This window comes from Chiloscyllium plagiosum, unplaced genomic scaffold (assembly GCF_037043375.1).
Source record: "Chiloscyllium plagiosum isolate Xiang-an unplaced genomic scaffold, Cpla_swu_hap1 HiC_scaffold_4, whole genome shotgun sequence".
NCBI lineage: Eukaryota > Metazoa > Chordata > Chondrichthyes > Orectolobiformes > Hemiscylliidae > Chiloscyllium > Chiloscyllium plagiosum.
In genome coordinates, this window is record NW_028270142.1 from 7,493,598 (window position 1) to 7,512,492 (window position 18,895).

At 41.4% G+C, this 18,895-nt stretch overlaps 1 protein-coding gene across 11 annotated transcripts in view; it reads left to right on the forward strand.

Moving 5' to 3' along the window:
* The window catches only part of sgk3 (serum/glucocorticoid regulated kinase family member 3), a 134,326-nt gene that overhangs the window by 32,886 nt on the left and 82,545 nt on the right, over positions 1–18,895 (forward strand). The window contains exon 1 of one of the 11 annotated variants that reach the window (XM_043689255.2): positions 8,562–8,662. The exons of 4 other annotated variants lie outside the window; for them this stretch is intronic. The gene's annotated coding sequence lies outside the window, so the exon portion shown is untranslated. Of the gene's footprint in view, positions 1–8,561; positions 8,663–8,818; positions 8,896–9,208; positions 9,354–13,230; positions 13,253–18,895 lie in introns of those variants that run through there. 6 more of the 11 variants (XM_043689260.2, XM_043689256.2, XM_043689261.2 and 3 more) reach the window with 6 other exon arrangements.

The window sequence follows — 18,895 nt, forward strand, 5'->3', positions numbered from 1 at the left end:
CCCATCTACCATGAGGGACCTCATCAAATGCTTCAATAAAGTCCATGTACACAATATCCACTGCCTTACCCTCAGCAATCATTTTCATCACTTACTCAATAAAATTTGTGAGACAAGACCTCTCCCACGCAAATCCATGCTGACTTTCCCAAAAAGTCCATTATTTTCCAAATGTGGCTAAACCCTGTCCCTAAGAATCTTTTCTATCAATTTCCCTACCACTGATGTAAGGCTCACCTGCTTATAACTTCCTGGATTTTTCTTATGCTCTTCTTGAACAAAATATCAATACTGACTAATCTCCAGTCTTTTGGGATCTCACCTGTGGCTGGACAAGACACAAAGATCTCTGTCAAAGCTCCTGCAATGTCATTCGTTGCCTCCCTTAGTATCCTGGGATAGATTCCATCAGACCCTGGGATCCTGTTTACCTTAATATTTTTCAAGACACCCAACACTTCTTCCTTCTTAATATCAATGTATCCTAGAATATCAACATGTCCTAGAATATCAACATACTCCTCCCTAATCTCATCATCCATGTCCTTCTCATTGGTGAATACTGATGCAATGTATTCATTAAGGACTTGCCCACTTCCTCTGGCTCCACATGTAAGTTCCTTTCTTTGTCCTTGAGTGGGCCTAAGTTTTCCCTCACTACCCTTTTGCTCCTAATATATGTATAAAATGTCATGAGATTGTCCTTAATTCTACTTGCTAAGACATTTCATGGCTCCTTTTAGCCCTCCTAGTTCCTTATTTAAGTTCTTTCTTGCTTCCTTTATATTTCCCCAAGGGACTTGTCTGATTTCAGTTTCCTATGTACTGAAAGAATGAAACTAGAAGGTTCCACACTTTACAACAGAACCAGTTTATTATTACCTAAGCATTAAACACTAAATACAATCAATTTAAAAACCCAGTATCAACGTGAAGGGAGGTGATGGCTTAGTGGTATTATCGCTAGACTAATAATCTAGAAACTCAGCTAATGTTCTGAGGGCCCAGATTTGAATCCAGCCTTGGCAGATGGTGGAATTTGAATTCAAATTTCCAAAAAATTTGGAATTAAGAATCTGCTGATGACCATGAAATTGTTGCTAATTGTCAGGAAAAACTCATCATGTGACTCCAGATCCACAGCAATGTGATTGGCTCTGAAATGGCCTAGCAAGCCACTCAGTTTTACCAATTGTTATGAAGTCTCATTTAAGAAATGAAAGCGGACTAATCATCTGGCATCAACCTAGGCACTGGAAAAGACAACAATAGAAACGACTCTCTTTACTAACAGCTGGAGGTTAGTGCCAAAATTGGGAGAGCTGTCTCACAAACTAGCCAACAGCCTGACATAGTCATAGTCACGGAATCATATTGTACAGGCGATGTCTGAGACACGACCATCACCATCCCTGGATATGTCCTGTCCCACTGGCTGAGGTGGCCCCACAGTGGTATGCAGTTGGGAAGGAGTTGCCCTGGAAGTCCTGAACATTGACACTGGACCCTGTGAAGTCTCATGGCTTCAAGTTAAACATGGCAAGGTAACCTTGAATGATTACCATATATCATCTTCCCTTGGCTGATGAATCAGTACTGATGAATAACACTTGAGGGAAGCACGGACGATGGCAAGGGCATGAAGTGTACTCGAGGTGGAGCATTTCAAAGTCCACCACAAAGAGTGGCTCAGCAGCATTACTACTGATTGAGCTGGTCAGAAGTTAAAGGACATAGCTGCTAGTCTGTGCAGGTGATGAAGGAACCAACAAGAGGGAAAAACATACTTGACCACATCCTTACCAATCTATCTGCTGTAGATGCATATGTCCATGACAGTATCAGTATCAGTAAGCGTGACCACCACACAGTCCCTATGGAGATGAAATCCTGCCTTCACAATGAGAATATCTTCCATCACGTATCCATGGGATAGATTTCAAACAATCTAGCAACTCAAGACATGAGGTGCTATGGGCCATCAACAGCAGCAGAATTGTACTCCAGCACAATCTGCAACGTCATGGCCTGGCATATCCCCCAATCAACAATCAAGCAAGAGGATCAACTCTGGTTCAATGGAGAGTGTAGGAGGGCATGCAAGGAGCAGCACCTGGCATACCGAAAAATTAGGTGTCAATTGGTGAACCAAACAAGACTACTGGCCTACCAAACAGTATAATCAGCAAGTGATAGAGTTAAGTGATCCTACAACCAATGGAAAAGATCTAAGCTCTGCAGTCCTGCCATATCTAACCTTGAATGATGGACAATTAATCGATTCACTGGAGGAGGACGCTGCACAAATATCCCCATCCTCAATGATGGAAGAGCCCAATACATCAGTGCAAAAGATAAGGCTGAAGCTTTCAAAGGAGGAGAAAGTGAGGTCTGCAGACGCTGGAGATCAAAGCTGAAACTTTATTGCTGGAACAGCACAGCAGGTCAGGCAGCATCTAGGGAACAGAAGATTCGACGTTTCGGGCACATGCCCTTCTTCTTTCCTGAAGAAGGGCATGTGCCCGAAACGTCGAATCTTCTGTTCCCTAGATGCTGCCTGACCTGCTGAAGCTTTCAAAGCAATCTTCAGCCAAATGTGCTGAGTCGATGATCCATTTCGGCCTCCTGTAGCAGTCCTCAGCATTACAGATATCAGTCTTCAGCCAATTTGATTCACTCCACGTGATATCAAGACACAGTTGGAGACAGTGGATACTGCAAAAGCTACAGGCCCTGACAATATTTTAGTGATAATATTGAAGGCTTTTGCTCCAGAATTTGCTGCTCCCCTAGCCAAGATGTACAAATACAGTTACAACACTGGCATCTGCCCGACAATGTGTAAAATTGACCATATATGTCCTGTACATAAAAAGCAGGACAAACCCAATCCAGCCACTTATTGCCGATCAGTCTACTCTCGATCATCAGTAAAGTGATGGGAGGTGTCATCAACAGTGCTATCAATAGCACATGCTCAGTGATGCCCAGTTTGGGTTTCCACCAAGACTACTCAGCTTCTGACCTTATTTTTAGAGCCTTGGTTCAAACATGGACAAAAGAGCTGAATTCCAGAGGTGAGGTAAATGTGACAGCCCTTGACATGAAGGCTACATTCAATTGAGTGAGACATCAAGGAGCCCTAGCAAAGCCAGAATCCGTTGGTATCAGGAGACAAACCAGAGGGTGGTTGAGTCACAGCTGACACATAGAATGAAGGTGGTTGTTGGAGGTCAGTCATCAGCTCTAGGATATCTCGGACAGGAGTTCCTTAGGGTAGTGACCTAGGCCCAACCAAATTCAGCTGAGATTAGATTCCCTACAGTATGGAAACAGGCCCTTCGGCCCGACAAATCCACATTGACCCTCCGAAGAGTAACCCACCCAGAGTCATTTCCCACTTGAGTAATGCACCTAACACTATGGGTAATTTAGCATTGCCAATCCACTTAACTTGCACATCTTTGGACTGTGGGAGGAAACCCACGTAGACACGGGGAGAATGTATAAGCTCCACACAGACAGTCGCCTGAGGCTGGAATTGAACCCGGGCCCCTGGCGCTGTGAGGCAGCAGTGCTAACCACTGGGCTGCGTGCCGCTGCTGTGAGGCAGCAGTGCTAACCACTGGGCCACCGTGCCGCCCCTTCATCAGTGCTGCTTCATCAAGGACTTTCCTTCCATCATAAGGTCAGAAGCGGGGATGTTCACCGATGATTGCGCAACATTTAGCACCATTCATGACTCCTCAGATAGTAAAGCAGTCCATGTTCAAATGCACAATATCTGGGCTTGGGCTGACAATTGCCAAGTAACACTCATGCCACACAAATGCCAGGCTATGATCATCACCAATAAGAGACAATCTAACCACCGTCCCTTGACAGTCAATGGCGTTACCATCACTGAATCCCCCACTATCAACATCGTGGCGGTTATCATTGACCAGAAACCCAACTGGACTCACCACATAAACACAAGGGCTACAAGACCAGGTCAGTTGCTCAGAATACTGCTAGAATTAACTCCCCTCCTGACTCCCCAAAGCCTGTCCGCCATCTACAAAGCACAAGTCAGGAGTGTGATGGAATACTCACCATTTGCCTGGATTGCTGCAGCTCCAACAATATCCAAGAAGCAGAACAAAGCAGCCTGCTTGATTGGCACTGCACCCATAAGCATCCACTCCCTCCATCTGCTCAGTAGCAGCAGTGTATACTAACTACAAGATGCACTGGGAGAATTGTAGCCAATTACAATCTACAAAGTAAACATTAAATAGCAGCAATAACCAAGGTAGATCTTATGAATTGGCTTGGAAGTCTACTCAGCACAGATGTGATCAATCTCATTCACAAAATCTTTTAAAATTCGGTCTACATCACAAAATATTTCAGCTTATTTTCTTCAAGGAATTATAATGAGCCCCAGCCAGAAGTGGTGCATAACTAATCCAAGTCCCAAAAGCAATCTTATCAAAACCAGCACACATAGTCACAATCTTTGTAACTTTGCTCATGATAGTCTAAATGTTGTTGATCAACTATTATTATCTTCAAATAACAGAAACAGCTGCAACAACTGAATATTTGCCCATAATTAGAAGGGTAATTTTCCTTTCTCAGTTTCTCTTTTACAGTTTCCCTTTTCAGTTATAGTCTGTGTGAAAGCAGCCCAAGCTTTGAAACTATGAATTCTAGCACAGACATGAAGTAGCATGCTTGGAAATTTGATTTAACAACAGTAGGTGATGAATCAGGAAATGAGTTAATTTAGAAATATTCCCCTATTACTTCCTCTAAATCTCCCACCAGAGATCCCAGGTGAAAATTCCAGGTGATAATCTCAGCTGATGTTTCACAACATTACTGGAACAAAACCCCTAGTATTAAAAACATTGCTTTTTAAAAACAGAGAAAAAAAGAACAGCCAATTCATGTACAGCAAGGTCCCAAAAGTAGCAATGGGCTAATGGCCACTGAGGTGCTTTCTTAGTGCTAATTAAAGAATATTTTTGACCAGAACACAAGTAAGAACGTTTTCTTTGCATTTGTGACAAAGAGTTTGTTAAGGGTAGAGGAGGAAAAGCTTACAGATTTTTCATTTACATGATGCCTTTCACAATTTCAGTGTTTTACAGTTAATGCAGTACTTTTGAAGTGGAGCTTGTTGGAAAAATGGATATTTTAGGAAAAGGCAATAGATGCGATAATACAATTCTTCTGGATGAGATGACAGAGAAAGTAGGAAAAAGTAAGAATCAGTATAAAAATACACTGTTGACTAGTAAAACCCACAGAGCAGTGGTACAGTGATTACCAGGAGTCTGGTGGAAATTTACTGACAGGAGCCTGTTTTGGGATTTCTTTTATTTAGTTTCTTCATTAGTGGCCTGCAGTTAGAATTCAGAAGTCAGAGGTACAGTGGCCAAATCTATAGATAATGCAAAGGTAATGAAATTGCTAAGTTGAACAAAATAACACAGAGGAATTGAGTAGAAAGGTAATAGATGTAGCAAATATGCTGCATATGGGGTGAAAAAAGACCACATTGGATGACTGCTTCAATGGATGGAATTAATGGATCAGATTTTCATGAAGGAGATGGAAAAGATGAGTTGAGAAAGTTCCTGACTCTGCAACCCTGGCTTCACTAAAGAGGCCCCAATGAGGTGGGTGCAGATTGGAGTCAGCTTCACCACATCTGGAATAGACAGGCAGAAGGCTGGAAGAACACAGCAGGCCAGGCAGCATCAGGAGGTGGAGAAGTTGTGTTTTGGGTGTAACCCTTCTTCAGGACTGGGAAAAAATAAAGACAGTGGAACGGGGAATGGAGGTGGTGCGGCAGAGGGCTGTCTGGATAGCAGGGGGAGGAAAAGAACATTATTCAAAGTAGGCGGACAGCTGGGAAGCTCGCGAGTAGAATGTCTCCTCATCCGAGCAGATGCGGCGGAGGCAGAGGAATTGAGAGAATGAGATGGAGTTCTTGCAGGATACCGGGTTGGAGGAGGTGTAGTCCAGGTAGTTATGGGAGTCATTGGTTTGCAATAAACATCCGTCTGGAGACTGTCACCAGAGATGGAAATGGTGAGGTCAAGAAAGGGGAGGGAGGTGTCTGAGATGGACCAAGTGAATTTGAGGGCGGGATGGAATTGTGGGCGAAGTTGATGAACTGCTGCAATTCAGCCTGGGTGCAGGTCGCTGCACCGATGCAGTCATTGATGTAACAGTGGAAGAGTTGGGGCACAGAGCCTGTGTGGGTACTGAAGAGGGACTGTTTGCTATATTGTTTTGTAGGTTTTTAGATATATATAGGTTTATAAAATCATGAGGGGTATGGATAAGGTGTATAGCCAAGGTCTTTTTCCCAAAGTGTGGGAGTCCTAAACTAGAGGGCACAGGTTTAAGGTGAAAGGGGAAACACTAAAAAAGGACCTGAGGGGTAATTTTTTCTGGCAGAGTGTGGTGCATGTATGGAACAAGCTGCCAGAGGAAGTGGTGGAGGCAGGTATAATTACAACATCTAAATGTCATCTAAATGGGTGTATGAATAGGAAGGGTTTAAAGGGACATGGGCCAAATGCTGGCAAATGGGACTAGATCAGTTTGGATGAGTTGGATTGAAGGGTCTGTTTTCGTGTTGTATGACTGTATTGACTCTCTTATTGATGAGTTCTCAGCCAAGCATAGATAAGATTGAGTTGCAAAAAGTTTAAAGTTTATGTTATTCATATTTTAGTTGCCTATCTTTCAGAGGTTGTAGGAACAGCAGTTTTGATTTCAAAGAACATGTGAATCATTTGAAGTACAGACTCTGAGTATTATTGAAAAAAGACACATTGTATTGAACTACAGTTTGCAAAAATATGAATTCAAGGGAAAAACCTTGATGTCAGGAGAGAGCTGTTTTGTTGGCAAGTGAACTCTAATTAGTAGAAGTGCCAGTACCTGTGATGTGAGAGATGAGGGATAGACGGCCTGTCTACTTTTCTTATAACTGGGATGAAATTCCCAACCTGCCTCATCATTATTGTTTCTCTTCCACAAATACTTTGGGACTTGCTGAGTTTCTACAGAATTTTCTGTTTTTATTTCAAAACTAATTCCATAGAGGCCAGTATCCCATCATCAAGTCCCCTGTTATTTATATGCAGAGAGTCCTTGACACTGACCCAGCTCCCTCAGTGTCAGCTCTCAGAGTGAACAGAACCTCTCACATTCCTGTTTATATCTGTCAGCTGGGGCTCCCTGATTGGGGCTATTAATCTGGGAACTCACATTCTATGAGGTCCATGTGGCTGTCCTCCTTACAATCACTGCAATTTCAGCATTCACTAACCATGGTAGCTGCAGGGCTCTTGTGCAACTGTACTGTCCCTACCTCTGAGCCAGATACCCAGTTTAAAACCCTATTCAGAGGGCTTCAGAGGTTTGTAATAACATCTCTAAACAGATTGCTTAAAAAACATTGGGGCCTTTTATATCAAAGTGAAGTTGGGAAATTTCTGGTCTTGAGCTACCTAATTCTGTGTTGAAAATTTCCCTGGAGCGTCAGAGGCTGAGGGGTAATCTTATAGAGGTTTATAAAATCACGATGGGTATGGATAGGATAAATAGACAAGGTCTGTTCCCTGGGGTGGGGGAGTCCAAAACTAGAGGGCATAGGTTTAAGGTGAGAGGGGAAAGGTTTTAAGAGGGACCATTTAGATTACTTACAGTGTGGAAACAGGCCCTTCGGCCCAACAAATCCACACTGACTCTCCGAAGAGCAACCCACCCAGCCCCATTCCTCTACATTTATCCCATCACCTAACACTACGGGCAATTTAGCATGGCCAATTCACCTAACCTGCACATCTTTGGACTTGAGGGAGGAAACCGGAGCACCCGGAGGAAACCCACACAGACATGGGGAGAATGTGCAAACTCCACACAGACAGTTGCCCGAGGTGGGATTTGAACCTAGGTCTCTGGTGCTGTGAGGCAACAGTACTAACCACTGTGCTGGGTGACACAGTGGTTTTCACACAGAAGGTGGTGTGTGCATGGAATGAGCTGCCAGAGGAATTGGTGGGCGCTGGCATAATAACATTTAAACGGCATCTGGACGGGTGTATGAACAGGAAGGGTTTAGAGGGACATGGGCCAAATGCTGGCAAATGAGACCAGATTTATTTCGGATATCTGGTTGGCACAGACGAGTTGGACCAAAGGGTCTATTTCCATGCTGTAACATCTCCATGACTCCACCTGATCCTTAGGGTAGGATGATGTAGCACAGTTTTGAATGAGAACGAGTTTCTTCAGAATGGAGTATTGGTTATTGGTTAGAAGAACACTGGTCGAGGTGAATCTGTAGGTGACAAAGATATGAATGGATATTTTTGTAGAAGGTAGTGGAGGTGAGATCTAGGCAGGCAACGTTATTGAGATAGATGTCCAAGTGGAGTGCGAATTAACTCAGAGCTGAATGGATCTTCGAAGTTGTGGAAAGTTCGTTCTAGGCTGAGACCGTCACTTACAATAAGCGAAGCTGCCAGTAGGGGCTGCAAATTAATTGATGCAGCAAATGAACCTCTCTTAAAAGAGCCATCGAAAAGATGAAACGCCAGCACAAATTCGGAGCCCGAGTTCAAATTCAGAGTTGCCACCCAGTCGTTGAAACGTAAGTTATTTTTTATTTCACAGCTGGGTTGTGCTGGCCAAGTCTGCTTTCCCTGTTGCTTTATTGACAGTCGGGAGGGAGGGAGGGGGTTCGAGAGTTCCGTCACGTCAGAGACTTCATTTAGAAATTCGGGGAAGGAAGAAGCGAAAGTTCCCAGAAGCTGGGAGCAGTGGATCGCACCAAAGGTCATCGGGATCATTTCATGGGACAGGGCGGCGTGTAAGTTACATATGGTAAGGTTTAAAGTGTATGTGAGCGGAGCTGCACAAGTTTGGGCTGTTTGTGGGGAGTTTCCACCCTCCGCCCTGTGCAGCAGCAATTCACTGACGCAAATAACCCGTGCGAGAAAGAAACTTTTCAAAAGTTGCTGTTTATCTGGCTGCCGTGCAGGTTCCACTACCGGGTTGTGACAGACCAGACATCCCGTTTGGCAACGCTGCAAGCTCAGAGCTAAATATTGAATGAAAATAAAAATTGTAGGGACACGGGGCGGTCGGGCGGGGGAGTGTAGTCACAGGCAACTCTGATATCCGGCTGGGTCCAGGCAGGCGATGGGGAGACGCTGGCAGTTAGAGACGTGCATACAGACCCAGAAAGAGAGGGGGTACACGGTTTACAAAGTGTAAACTCCAGCAAACCAATTCCAAACTGGCAGCTGAGGCCGAGAGTTCCGTTTCGGATCAAGGCAGTGGTACGTAAATACACCTCCTCAATTCAATGCTCCCTTTATTAAAAAAGGAAAGTTCAGTCCACAGCCATGAAGAATCAAATACTTTTAGCAAGTTAAGTCTATTTCAAAATCCAGGTTGCCAACAGACGATTCTGAGTCGAATGTCAAATGAATACAGACTCAAAGTTCAGTTGGTATCTGCCTATTATCTCAATATAATGTGGGGAAATGAAATAGCGTCGGTGTATTTTTTAAAACTAACAATTGCATAATATTCCAAAGCTAAGTTAACATCAGTAGCCAAAGTGACAAACAATTACGGTAGTTGATTTTTTTGGTCAATATATTTTATACTAAATCACCATTACATGTTGCTGAAGTATTTCACAGTTTATCTTATGATTTAGAAAAAAATACCACAGCAGCGATACAAATTCTGGTCTGTATTAGTGAACTGGTTTGAACACTGGTCACTTTTTTTTTTGATTTATTTGAATGGTCTTGATTTGGAACGTCTCTGCAAATGTCTATTTTTGTCGATGTTTGATCTACCTGAATCAGAGAATACAGCATTGCAATGAAAAGTTCACTAGCGAAAAACGTTCCATTTCTATCAAGTTATTGCTGCCTGCGGATTCTCCTTTTTGCCTGGATGCGAAAGGGGGGGAATAATTCTGGTTATCAATCTCTAGGTAACTAACATCGTTCTTTCTAACTCCTTAGTGAAAATGTTGAGTTTGTAATGAAATATAGTGGGGTACTAGGCGAAAGTGAGGACTGCAGATGCTGGAGATTACAGTCGAGAGTGTGGGCTGGAAAAGCATAGCGGGTCAGGCAGTATCTGAGGAGCAGGAGAATCGACATTTCGGGCAAAAGCCCTTCGTGTGGAAGGGCTTTATAGTGGGGGACTGCCTGACACCAAAGGTATAAAAAAGGTGACACATAAAAAGGTGGATTAAATAATGACAAGTATTCATTCATATTTACCTACTGCCTTTAACATGTTTCCCAAAGAGCTTCATAGAACCATTACAAAGTAAAACAATGACACAGGAGGATATGTAGAGTCATATATTTAAATGCTTGGTCCTGGAGGTCTTCAACTGTGTCTACAAGGATCGAAGTGAGATGGAGAAATGTAGGGAGAGAATCCCAGAGCTTCATTGGGGGGGCAGGCATCCTGCTAAGGTACACTAACCAATGGTGTCACAATTAAAATTGGTAATACATGAGAGGCCAGAGTCAGCAACATACATTGGGGTTGAGGAGATTAGAGACTGGTTCGGGCAAAACCATGAAGGGATTTGAAGAGAGGGCCTGCTGCAGGTTAAAACACAGGTGACAGAGTTTCGGCTGATCTCCAGTTCAAACAGAAGGTGGAACATAGTTGAGTCTGCAGGTAATGAAGGAATCAATGAGGATTTAGCAGCAGATGAGCTGAGCCAACAGTGAAATTAAATAATGTCTCGGGAGTGAAAATAAGTGGCACAAAAAGGAGCTTAGAAACTAATTTTGGGATGGAATCTTTTAATATTTTATTCTGGCAGGATTAACATTAGTCTGCAACCTTCAGTGGATGTCAGGATACTGAACAACTGGATTTTGCTTTGCTTTTAAAGCTATAGAAATTAGATTTCAAATGAGAATGTTACCTAATCTTGCTCTAAATGGAAAGAATAACTGCCACTGCTTTGGAAGTAAATGAACAGCATTCAAAATAATATTTTAGATTACCTTTAGCTAATGCATTACTTAGCTAAAGAAACCAAACAGATTTTGGAATTGTTAACAGTTGTTTTACAGCTCCAGTAGAGTTTTAACAGTCTATAATTGCACTTTGGCTTGTACTGTTAGCTAATGGCATTGGGCAGTCAGGGTACTAGAGAGAGCATTACAATCCAGTGTTCCCATTCTTGATCACCTTAAGGTTTCCTATCTCAACTACCCTCTCAGGCAGTGCATTCTACACCCCTTCCACCCTCTGGGTGAAAACATCTTTCCTCCAATCCCCTCTGAACCTCGTGCCTTTCACATTAAAATTATATTGTTATTGACCTTTCAATGAAGGGGAACAGCTGCTTTCTATCACCCTGTCCATGCCCCTCAATCATAGTTACTTCTAATGCGTCCCCTCTCTGCCTTCATGTGCTAAGGAGAATAGCCTGAGTCTATCCAGCCTCTCTTCATAGCTAAATCGCTCCAACTAAGGCAACATCCTGGTGAATCTCCTCTGTACCCCCTCCAGTGTAATCATGTCAATTCTACATGACTACAATAGAACTGCACACAGTACTCCAGCTGTGGTCTAACCAAAGCTCTGTAACTTCCAAAAAAACCTCCCAGCTCTTATCATCTATGCCACAACTGATAAAGGCATGTGTTCCGTTTGCTCTTTTAACCTATTAACCTATTCTGTCAACTTCAGGAATCTGTGGACAAACACCCCATGACCCCTGCATTCCTCTGAGCTTTCCAGTGTCCTGCCACTCATTGAATATTCCCTTATCTTGTTACTTCTCCCAAGATGCATCACTTACCAGGGCGAAATTCCATCCGCCGGTTTGACCAATCTGTCTAAATCTTCCTGTAACCTCTTCCACACTGTCAACCACCCAACCAATCTTCATTTTATCTACAGACCTACTCATCAGACCTCACACCATTCTCATCTAGATCCATTACGTATATTACAAACAATAAGGGACCCAGTATTAATCCTTGTGGTACGACACTGGACGCCAGCCCCCAATCACAAACAATCTAGTACTATCGCCCTCTGACTGTTACCACTGACCTAATTTTGGATCCAACTTGCAAAGGTACCCTGCATTAATACATCACTTTTAAGTTATCAAAATTCAATTATTCATTCAAATACAAATCCTTGGATATCTTTTTTCTCTCTGTCTTAATTATTTTGAACTCAGTAAATATTGACAGATTGGAATTAGGCTTAATATGAAAAATATTTTAATTATTTAAATTACAAATTTTTTACGGGTGACTCCATGGTTTGTTTTTTGGTGAGTGCCATGCAGTTTGTTTGAAAAAATAAGCTGTGCTGTTTAGTTGTGGTATTCAGTTTCCAACATTAAATGTTTAGTTGGATGTTTTCACATACATAGCCAGCCTGACAGCCACGAGGTATGAAGTCACAGCTTCCACTGTTCACTATAGATGAGACGGGTGTTAAATAATGTCATACCCAGGCAAAACCAAAAGGAATAGGTTTCATTTTTGAGCATTACATTCACAAGTTCTACACAAATAACTCTTTTAAGTTCTGTATCTTCTGTAAAGCAGTGGGATAAGCAAATCCAGATTTTTTTTTTTTTAATGCTTTCTCATCATGCACAACTTCACTGTCTTAATCACACCCTCCTTCACCATCACACCTCGGACTCGAACGGTTTGCATCCAGCTTTCAAGGCAGTACAATGTTTTGTTTTGGTTAGTGGGTTGTTCATGGGGTGACATCTTAAGCTCAAATGACAGGCATATGCAGTAAGCCCCCACAACATATGAAAACAGAAGATTTTGAGGTTAATATTTTAACAGGAATAATTGAAACTTTCTGGTGTGTGTGACTTCAAAAAAAAATTGAACTTGAAGCATCATTTTTTTAAACTCTAGCTTCCTCCACAATTTCAGAAAGCGTTATTCAAATAATGTCAAGCACACGAAACTTAGTGTGTAGGAAGTTTGAATAAATTTAAAGCATCCACTCCCTCCACCACCAATGCTCAGTCGCAGCAGTGTATACCATCTACAAGATGCACTGCAGAAATTCACCAAAGATCTTCAGACCGTTCCTTCCAAACCCACAACCACTTCCATCTAGAAGGACAAGTGCAACAGAAACATGGGAATACCACCACCTGCATTATTCAAGAATTAAGTTATTCAAGGAAATGATTCTTGTATGATGAAAAATTATGTTGTTTATGCAGTGATTTCCAAATGTTTAACTTTTTCAATAATGGTTCCCTAAATTTTTAAGACCGATGTGGTTTGTATGAATAGGCTTCATGTTGGGATTATTATACTTTTTATTAATGATTTTGGTAAGGCTGTAAATAGTTGCATTCTTTAAATCATTGTGACATTAAATTTAATGCCTGATAACAATTTTAATCAAATTAGTAGGTTGCCAATTTCAACAAGTTTAATTGTGGTATGGCAGCATTTTTTAAATGTAATGCTAATTATTTGGGATTGAGAAGCTTCAGGCTTTTAATACCCTGGTAGTTAGTGTTTCAAGAAAGAGAAGTGGGGGAATTGATGTTCCCACCATGTAATAGAGAAATTCAGACTTGAGAAGAGTGACAAAATGGGTAACACTGCTGTCTCACTGTACCAGGAATCTGGGTTTGACTTCAGCCTCAGGCGACTGTATGGAGTTTGCTCTTTCTCCCTGTGTCTGCGTGCATTTCCTCTGGATGCTCCAGTTTCCGCCCACAATCCAAAGATTCGATGGATTGGCCATGCTAAATTCTCCGTGGTGTCCAGGGATGCGCAGGTTAGGTGGGTTAACAATGGCAAATGCGGAATTCCAGGCATAGGGTGAGATGCTCTTTTGAAGGGTCAGTGCAAACTCGAAACTGAATGGCCTTTATGTGCATGGTAGCGATCAATGATTCTGAGTTACACCAACATGATACCCAGTTTAAAGTTCTTTGTTATGGCACAAGCTGCAAAGTTGAGAACTGTTTTGAAACATTCTCTCCTATAGTGGAGCAAGGGACCCTTGGTGATACGGCAAGTGGGATTCAGTGGATCAGTGAAGTGGGCCCAGTGACAGAGATGGTGCTTAAAATGGACTGATCCTTACATTAATGGGAGAGGTAGTGAAGGTTTCCCTTGAGGCTAAGTGCCAGCAAGGACAGGGTCAGAAAAACTGATATTCTGAACTTACTTTTATTTTTGTAATTTATTTCTATGACCTATAATGTTGATCTATTTTATTTCTTTGCTTTTCTAAATTTTTTTTGTTTCCTAAGAATTTGACTTTAAGTATCTGTACCTAAGTACCTTTATACCTAAGATGGCACTGTAATGGGGTGACTGTCGACTTTTCATTATACTCATTTGAGTGCATGTGACAAAGTTAATTCAATTGAAGACCGCATGCTTGAAGCATTAATCTGTAGCTAAATAGTGTATAATATGATAGGACTAGAGCATGTCTGTAAAACTTGTAGGCAGCAAATTAAGTTAGATAGGAAATTTCTGGAACAGATTATAGAAACACGCAGTGTGCATTGATTTACCACAGCCCTTTGAAAGGGAACTTCAAACTTCTCGACTGAAAATTTCTATTTGTAGACAGTAAGTTGCTAGTTTGCTGTAAATGAGGAATTGAATGTTTGTGGTCTTCTAAAGTCACGCTTGATTGTCTTTGGAAGTCAAAGAAGAATTTTCCAGCAATTCTCCTGAGTTGGCTATAGGGTTCTATTGTTTTTATTTTGCTCGTTCCGTACGACTCCGTTGTCTGAACGCAGATCGTTGGGATATGTGATTGCAGCATTGTTTGAATGGGGCAGGTACTTTGGACCTGATCTTTTCCTAGCCCATGATAAGTTTTGTTCAGTGTTTGTTTCATTTGATAAATACAGAGAAGGATTTTGGATTTCTGGAATCATCTCCTTTCTTTAGTTAACTTGTTCTGGTGTTTTCACATATCCTTAGAAATATCTCATTGAACTTAATCTACTCAATGCTCTCATGGTTGGTTTAGACATTTCCCATAGCTTCACTTTATTATTTTGTGGTTTAAGTTTTTTCTATCTGTTTCCTGTGCTTATATTGTGTCTAAGTACATTGTAGTCATTCTGGATTTGCTTCAAGTTTTTAAAAGTAATTTTATTTTTCTGTCACATTGTACAACCTATCAAGCTATAATTTGAGCTACTAAATTGAGTTTGCATACTCAAAGTTCTGTATAAAATCTTGACTGAACCGCAATCTGAGAGCTGTCATGTGTATATACAATATCTTTCTCTTGATGTCAGTTGCACCTCTCGATGACTGACTGCAAAAGATCAGTGTGAAATAGTACCAAGAAAGTGTTCCTGGTCATTTCTCTGGCTGCTGGAACACCCTATAATCTGTCAATGATGTCAAACTTTATAAAGGAACAGTAGAGGAATAATTTTAAATGTTTGTCATTTGTCTCCTCACTATATTAATTCTTATTTTCCCTTTTGCAATAATTTGGTTAGCTTTTGAACCTACATATTCTGTTGGGATTTATCCCTGGCATTTCATTGAATCCTTATTAGCACTGCTGCCTCACAGCGCCAGAGACCCGGGTTCATTTCCCGCCTCAGGCGAATGACTGTGTGGAGTTTGCACGTTCTCCCCGTGTCTGCGTGGGTTTGCTCCGGTTTCCTCCCACAGTCCAAAGACGGGCAGGTCAGGTGAATTGGCCATGCTAAGTTGCCCGTAGTGTTAGGTAAGGGGTAAATGTAGGGGTATGGGTGGGTTACCCTTTGGAGGGTCGGTGTGGACTTGTTGGGCCGAAGGGCCTGTTTCCACACTGTAATGTAATCTAATCTTATCATTCTTTGATGTAAACTAGTTCTGCTGGGGCTTCCAATCTACTGCCAACTCTTAAAGGATCTACTTTTTTTAAGTTTTGAAATTCTCATTAATGTGAATAATTTTGTTCTGATAAGCTTTATCAATTTAAACCAATTTTAAAATTCTTCAAGCATCTCGATGTCTCTTTCTCAATAAAATAAACCTAACCTTTGTTGTTCTTGCAATCTTGATTCTTAAAGGCTTTTTGGAGTCTTTGTTGCTCTAAATGTACCTTAAGGAGAAAAATTTTAAAAAGGACATGAAGGGCAACATTTTTACACTGAGTGGTTTGTGTGCTTGATGAACTGCCAGAGGAAGTTGTGGAAGCAGCTACAGTTGGAGTCCTGCTTTTTACTCTTCCTAGCACATTCAAATATGCTTTTGGGATGTTGATGTTTTTCGTCTGGTTCCATCTGTGCAAAACTGACTTTCCAGAAGTTAAACTTTAAATGGATATAAAGGCTAGGCAGTTTAAATGTTCAAATTATGTCAGATAATTTAAAATGTACAGGCAATTCAAGAGACTTTATGGGTACTTGTTAATCCACTTACCACTGATTAGGAATTGTACGTCAAACCCAAGCATTGCCTTTCCCAGATGTCCAGATAATATTATATATTTGTAGTTTCAAAAAGATTTTGACAAGTGGTACATAGGCACTTCAAAATATGACATATATGTTGATGAAATATTGAGATGTATAATTTAATGGAAACATTCGTTTATGTTTCACATGTAATATCTGATGCTCTGTGGTATTTCTCAAGTGATCCAAGGAGACTAAATTTTAGACAATCCTAAATTAATCTGTTTTTTAGTGTTGGATGAGCAAGGCTGGCTAAGATTTTCGGGGTACTCTGTGCTTTGAGTAATGGTGAGAGGCCTTACAATGCAGGATGGGAAAAACACTGGTATTATTGCTAGATTATATTAATCCAGATGTAATGTCCTGGAGACCTGGGTTCAAATCCCGCCAAGGCAGAAGGTGAAATTTGGATTCAGTTCTTTTTTATAAAAAATCTGGAATTAAGACTCTAATGATCATGTGTCTTTTTTCTGACAATTAATAATAGTCTCTTGGTTTGCTAATGTCCTTTAGGAATGGAAACTCTCCTCTTGCCTCACCTGCCCTACGTGACTCCAGACCCAAGCAATATGATTGTTTCTTAACTGTTCAATTGGTAATCAACGCAACTACTGATGCTCACACCTTGTGAATTTTCTTTTAATTCAATGATTTGGTTTGACAACTAATTCCTTGTTATAGCTTTTTGTGCTAAAGTTCCAAAGTAGAACTTTTATTCACAAGGTCCGGTTTTTAAAATCTTATGGTATTACCAAGCTGACACTTAATTTTCGTGTATTACAACAAAGTCCTCATTGTGCTATGTCCAACTTTCTAGTAAAGGATGAGGCTCCCCTTATGTAGATGCAATGTCCAAAAATTAAGTGTTTCAAGGTACAGTTTGAACACAAAGTAAAAGCATGACTCCACAAGGAAGGGGAGTAACATTTTAACATGTGGTACTCTTGTTTACCACTTAATGATTTCAAGAGGCACTGACCAGTGTCCTTACATCTTGGATGTTTGGATTGGTGGAATTAGAAAAGAGTAAAACCCATAAAAGTTTGGTTAGAATGTAATATCATTCTTTTTATTCATTCATGGTTTGTGGGCATCACTGGCAATGCCAACATTTGCTCTTGAGCAAGTAATTGTGAGCTACTCTTTTAATCACTGCAGTCCGTTTGATGTAAGTCTACCTACAATTTCATTTGAGATTTCTGGGCTCTTGACCCAACAATACACAATGAAGAGTGATGTACTTCCAAGTCAGGAGGGTGTGTGGGGCTTGGAGGAGAACTTGCACCTGGTAGAGTTCCCATAAATCTGTCTTTGCCCTTCCAGCTGGTAGTGGTTGTGCACTTAGAAGGTGCTGCCTAAGAATTTCTGCTTAGCAGAGTGCAGCTACCTCTGCATGGTCTGTCCTGTTAATGGGACAGGATGTACCAAGAGATGGTGATCATGTTGCCTGGGACAATGTGTAAAACATGATTCCATGAGTATGACTACATCAGGCTGTTGCTTGACTAGTCAGTGAGACAGCTATCCACTTTAGCGCTGACCCCCAGATGTAAGTTAGAAGGACTTTGCAGGGTTGACAGGGCTAAGTTTGAGTGTTCTGGTTTGATTCCTTTCTTTCCCCCTAAAGACTTCATAACAGTTTGCAAATAAAAGGGTTAACAGAAGGCAGTTAAGAGTCAGTGCAGTGCTGTGGATCTACAGTAACTTGAAGCCCAGATTAGGATGGCTGTTTTCCTTTCTTTAACAACGTTCGTGAACCAGGTGGGTTTTTGTGGCATAGAAAAGTAGGAATATAGAAAACCTGCACATGAGTAGGCCACTTGACCCTTCAAGCCTGTTTCATCTTCAATATGGTTATGGTTGATAATCCAACTCTGTTCCCTGTTCCTCCCTTCTCCACATACCTTTTGATCCCTTTTGCCCTCAGAACTATATCTAACTCCTTAAAAACATTCGCTGTTTTAGTCTCAACTGCTTCTTGTGGGAGAGAATTCTGCAGACTGTAACCTCTAGCTCTGAACTCCCTGGTCATCAAAAGCATCCTTCATTTACTGTATTTAGTTCCGAATCAAATTTGATAAGTTTCTGAGATTCCTTCTCATTTTTCTAAACTCTGGTGAATATCATCCTAACCAACTCAATCTCTCCTCATACTGATTCCTGGGATGGCAGGATGGATATCTGGTAAACCTTCACTGCACACCCTCCATAGCCAGAATATTCTATCCCCGATAAGGAAACCAAAAATGTGCACACTACTCCAGGTGTGGTCTCTCCAAGGTCAAAAGCAGCAAGACATCCCTGCTGCTGTCCTTGAATGCTCTCCCTATAAAGACTAACAAACCATTTGCTGCCTTTACTGCCTGCTGTATCTATATGCCTACTGATAGTGAC